General features: G+C 39.3%; 1 long non-coding RNA gene across 1 annotated transcript; it reads right to left on the reverse strand.

Annotated features, from left to right (window-relative positions):
• Positions 1 to 457: 457 nt before the first annotated feature.
• On the reverse strand, positions 458 to 5,741 carry LOC120323307. Its single transcript, XR_005563635.1, has 3 exons — positions 5,640 to 5,741; positions 1,051 to 1,138; positions 458 to 631 (listed from the first exon to the last, which is right to left on the reverse strand). It is a non-coding gene; the product is annotated as an uncharacterized LOC120323307 (long non-coding RNA).
• Between the last annotated feature and the right edge of the window lie 290 nt (positions 5,742 to 6,031).

A 6,031-nucleotide genomic window follows, 5' to 3' on the forward strand; every position in this document is an offset into this window, starting at 1 on the left:
GGGGGGAGAGCACATTACTTTCTTTCTCAGCTTTGCTACCATACATATTTATTACCATGTTCCTGGCTTCCCACTGATTATCTATGATACAATCTTCTGAAAACATATGGGTAAGACTCTAGAAACATATTACAGGAAATATGAAAAGTACTATTTTGTTACTAAATTCATGATTATCCTTCTTTTGAGAGTACCTTATGAAGACCAAACATGATACCACAGATGGCATAGTTGGAAACAAGGTGCTTAATTAAAATAAGTTATAAAAAAAAGAACACCCCCCCAACTTTTAACTTAACTTGTGTACTGTCTTGATTTTTTGGTGTATACCCTATCACCATGCTGCTCCAGGAGTCTTGTGCCTCCCTCACCATATTTCTGTGTAATGCATATCGTACTTCTTGGTGTGCCAGAAGCAATCCATGTCCCCTGCCAAACCTTTCCATACTCACAGATGTTAAACTATCACACATAGTTTAAATTTCATCACTACTCGAAAGAGGAAGCTGAGTGTTTCAAGACCCTGACAAAGGGATCACAGTGACTGTCCCCGTTTATACTGCCCAGTCTCTGCTCTTCAGTTGTTTTCCAAGCAGGATTCCATTCACATTAGGTGAGCATCTTTGTTGCCCTGAAAAAAAGTGAATAAAATTGACCTCTTCTTTCTTGCATGATTGAAAATATTTTCATGTATGGAAGAAATTCACACTAAACCCTAAATAAACTAATACAAGTCCAGCATGTTAGCACAGTAGGTGGCTTGCTGTAGTCAGCAGCAGCATCTTTTTCTTCTAGGCAGTTTGCCCACTATGACTTTGTTCTTTATTCCCTGCTGTCTCATATGGTGAAGAATAAAGTCCCAATTAATATTTGCCTTGTTGCCTCATACTCAGCCATCAGGTAAGCTTGAAAACTTCCCATTCATTAGGCACTCCCACTTGAAATGTATTAGATGTTATGGAAGATGACCAAGGGAAGGGAAGGTCCCCAAAAGCTAATGGCAAGCAGACAGCAACATGACTTTGGGTAAAAACCCAGAAGGATGCTCACCATTGTCATGGAGGCTGAGGTTTGCCTTTCTGTGCAGGGCTGCTGAAGACATCCCTGGCATTTGTTTCTAGTTCTAATGTCTTTGATGCTGAAAGGACAATGAAAAGACAATTTTAAAAACAAACAAAAAGGACAATATGAACGAAAGACACAATCCTTCAAGAGTTATCAAAGAGAAGGTTAGGATGTGGCTTGATCATGGTCCATTGATAACTTTGAGGAGAAGACTGATAGTAGAGAGCTCTTAAATTAAGCAGACAGAATTATTAAGCAGTCCCCTCAGGCATGGAAAGGCCTTTGTCCCTAGCTAAACTGATGGTTTCAGAGTAGGATTGTGAAGGCCCCAGGGAGATTTCTCATGGTTGCACTGCAATTATCAGGCAGATGCAGCCTCCAGTAGGTCACATTGGCTGAGGAGGTGGCCTGTGTTTTGCCAGTGCCAAGCTGGTTGTTGGCTGTTTTCTCTTTAGACATAGACATCCGTTTGAGAGTCACTCCTCAACCAAGTCTGAAGCTCGGGGGTGATGCATTCCTGCAACATTTACTCATTGATCCTGGGTCCATTTGTCTCTCCATCTATAACATACAGAAGTGTGTCATATTTTAATTTGTCACACATATGCCCATCTTCCCAAATCTTCTTGCAACTGGAAGATAACAACTCCACACCAAATACAGGTGTTCTGCCAAGACTAAAGCTGAGTCAAGGTGTATAAAAGGGAAGAAAGTCAGGCAAGCTCTGATGGTTCAGACTTTTGCTCTAGTCCTTTCATTTAATGAGAAGGCTCCTCTTCATCTGCTCGAAAACTGTTTTCTGTTGCAACATTCTTCAGAAAATAATTTCGTATACCTTCTGTCTCACAGCAGGTTATACGGCTGCATTTGTTTTCAGTCTTGGCCTGATTGCAAATCTAAAATATGGTTCTTTGTTCTTTTTAAACAAAGCAAAAACCCCTCTGAGCAGAATTTGAAGAAAATGGTCTGTCTTCTTTTAAAGATGGTTTTGAAATATTTTGAAGGTTTTGAACTGTATTAGGCAAATGATAACCGTAAAGTTCCTTTTGTACTGGCTCTATAACCTTGGCAGAAGCTTGGAGCTCTTATTAGTCTAGGTAATGAGCAATAATAATAGTGATAATGACACTTCTGAATGTTTAAAATAGATTCTGTGACAATGTGCTGGTCGAATGTGAGATAATCTTAACTCTAATACAGTTTTAATTCTCAAGCTGTATAAAAATCCAGTTTTGAGATGATATGCCATTCTGAGGTAATCTTCCCTGCATAATGAGTTAAGAAATTTAGGCCTTTCTACATGCCAGTTACTGAGTTTATAATTTTATCTTGCAATTTGGACACATCAGAAGAATAACGAGTAAGAGTTTACCAAGAGTAAGGGACCCTCTGGTGTGTAATTTTAGGTACTTAAAACACCAGCTATTAGAGACAGCTTCTCATGCTTACAATTTGATATTTTTTAATTTATCAAAATCAGCTGGCTACATTTGGGATCCTTCTTAAAGAAGCAAAACATGTAGACCTCAATAGAAACCCAGTCTTCCAGGTGTGGGACAAGTTGCGAGTTTTTGTTTAAAAACAATGACAACTTCCAGCAAACTTGTCAGCAAACCATGAATAAGAAGTCCCAGTTATTTTATTTCTTGGCCTGGCAGTTTCAGATGTGCCCAGCAGAGAGCTCTTTGTCTCTAAACCTCTCTGTTTCTAAGGAATGTGCCCCAGAAAACTTTAGCATGAAGAAAGCCCACATCAGATAGGAAAGGCAAACTATACTATAGCAATGTCTTAGGTCTGACTTAAGACAGCAAAAAGAAACTCACTGAGTTAGCATCCTCTCACCTCTGATCTAGGCTCCATTCCTGCAACAATTAGAGATTTAGAAAAGGAAGGGTCCCTGAAATTTGAAGGTTCAAGGATAATAAAGGATATTACATAAAGTCAGCTGAAACTAGTGTATATCAAATTCTTTATTAGTGTTACTAACTTTTTCTCTTTCTTTCTCTTTTTTCTTTCTTTTTTTTTTTTTTTTTAAGACCGCCATAGAACTCAGGCCTTGGTAATTCACAGTTTTAAGTAAATTCTTAGCTTATTTAAAGGAACATATTCTGAGGAATATCTTGGAAGTTTGCTGCAGAGACTCTCTGCTGCCTGCCAATACAAAGCTGCAAGTAATAGAAAACTCCTGGCCAAAATTTTTATAAAAATGAAATAAAAAAAAAGTTCAAGTTATGGAATTTTATATGTAAAGTATAATTTATATGTATAATTCTAATCTTAAATATTTCTCCTAATCTCTCCATAATTACTGGATTTAATTAGCTTAGTTTGCAAGATAAATATGAGATGTTTCCCTGCAAATAATGATGAGTTATTCACTTCTCTTATTGTTCATGAGTTGTTTATAGACCTATATTTATTGAGTAATTTGTAGTTTCTGGTGATCTTTAGTCTCTGCTTGCTGGGAATCCCAAGCAAATATTCCTCAGCAGATTTTCTCCAGACTTCATTGATTCAATATTCGTGCTGCCCAGGCTATGACTAGTCACCTAAGTTTCAGTGTGTGGTCTCAGACTGCTGAATTGGTGATGGCTGATTTGGATTGTGAGATAAAAGATAACTCTGTAAGAAATTATATTTCCCATGCAAAAGTAATCTGGCTCCTAAACAAATGCAGGCTTTGCAGAAAAAAGCTCAAACCGCTCATCATCCATATGACCAAAGCTCAGTCAATCTACTGTAGAGTAGAGACAAAGATGCAGAAAGTTGTAGAATTCACTGAATTCACTCCCACCATGCCCAGATCAATTGTCCACTTTTGAAGGAGGAAGAAAACCAGGCTACATCTGTTGAGAAAGAAGATGGAGGATCAGTTTCCTCCTGCTTCCTTGCTCTAGAGCTTGTTGTTGGGAAGAGATTCAACTGAATGCTGCAATGACAATACTCATTATCAGCTTTACACAAGTTAGTTTTCTCACGGAAAACCTTACTTCACCACTTTTTACCCCTCTCACCCACAGTCTCTGCCTGAAGGCTGTGATTCTCTCTGAAACATATCCATTTGGTTCCCTGGAAAATTGAGACAGTTAATTAGCTGTTTTCTGCTTTTCTGTGCTTGTGTCTTTCCCTGTGACAGAGAGTGAACAAATCTGCAGCTAGAATTCGGATGCACGAGTGATGAAACGAGCATCACAGTGTTGCCAGCCATCCCTGCAGTGATGCTTCTCCACACATGTAAACAGATTGGCCACTGAACGCATAAACTTTGTCATCTCCCCTCCTTGATCCCACCCAAACCTTAAAAGCTGCAGAAGACCCTGGAAAACAGTTCTCCACAGTTCAGAGTAATGCAGAGATTCCTCTGCGCATCCCTGCCACTGCCCAGTGTTGAAGCACTCGCACTCCCACCCTGGGTGGGCATGGGGCTTGCTCCAGATTCCAGGAAGGCTGCAGCAGTTAGCAGGGTAGGATAACTGGAGAACAGGTGAGAACAGGAAGGAACAAATGGTCTGATGTGAGGGTTCCATACTCAACTTGGGAGTAGCATGAGGCATGCACATTTACCACAGCTACAGACTTCTGCCAAGTTCCAGTGCATTTGTGAAGTTACTGAGAAAAAACAGTAGTTAGCAAAGAGCTGAATGGTTTTTCAAGCTTCTGAATTTCCTCAGTAAGTGAATCTGATCCCTACCAAAAAAGATAAAATCTACCTGATTTTAGTGTGGGATGTCATTAACGTCTGAGAAGACTTTAATAACACCAGAACATATTCATAAACTGATCCTTAGTGATTTGTGCATGCATATCTCCATCTATCTAACCTATCCTTCTGCATTTCCATCTTAGGCAGACTCTTCCTCTGCGATTTGCAAACACATATTGAAGAGGGCTAACAGCCTCCTTATTCAGTAGAGCCACCACAGTGAGAAGCCATGGTACTCAGAAGGAAAAACAACACTTGGAAAGGTTTGTATTCCAATTCCTGATTTCATGGATTAGTCCGAAAATTGTGTTATCTATTCTGCCTGAGTGGCAGCTGGTTATAAGCCTTGAGGGAGAAATACTAAATATCACTTTCTCTTTCATAAGAAAGATGATCTTATTTATTTGAACTGTATTTTATTCTATGCTTTTTCTATGCCCTAGAGCACTAAGTATAACTTTGCTACTCCAGAAGCTTTCTGCCCTGTGCCTTTGAATCAGCCCACCCTGTCTTGGCACACATCTGACATTTCAATAGCATTTTGTACCTACATGCTAATTGAGATCTCCAAAGTCCCCTAACAGAACATGGCCCAGCTTCATCCCCTGTAAAAATGATTGACTGTTCCAGTGATACTCTAGCTACTCTTTACAACATTCCTGTAGGATATGTAATATTCCCATGGAGCAGGTCAGAAAATATAAGATTTAAAGCACAGAGGCTCAAAATGTTTTCATATCATGCATTCAAGCTGACCTCAGTTTTTCGGTTTCAAAGTTCTTATATTTTTCTCAAAAGCATGATTGAGATCAGAGAGAGAATGGCATCACCAATTTGTTCACAGTCATGAACTTATTTGGCTAAGACTTACAGTGAAAACAGTCTCCCAGAGAGGAACATAAGCCATAAGGAAGCTGGAAAAAAAAAAAAATGTTTTCATCTATGTTTTAAAGGTGGACCACTTGGATGACTGTCCTTGCTGTTCAAATACATATGGTTTACTCCCGTTCCTGGTCCTGCCATCAGCTGAGAGAACTAGGAGTAGATGTCACAAAGCCCCAGGCTACCCAGTAGATCAATATCTAAGTCAAGAGGAGAATATTGTTCTTACCCCCTGGGGCTGTGGTTGGACACAACTGCCTCTTCTGTGTTATCAGAAAAGCCCATTAAGAGCAACTCATTTATACCAGGGCAAACAGATTTATTTTCTTCTTTCTTTTAAGTCCTTTCTAGTTCTCTGTCAACAAACATTGATTTAAAATG

This window comes from Pipra filicauda, unplaced genomic scaffold (assembly GCF_003945595.2).
Source record: "Pipra filicauda isolate LSUMZ 115617 unplaced genomic scaffold, ASM394559v2 scaffold230_size2164044_pilon, whole genome shotgun sequence".
In the NCBI taxonomy this organism is placed as follows: Eukaryota; Metazoa; Chordata; class Aves; order Passeriformes; family Pipridae; genus Pipra; species Pipra filicauda.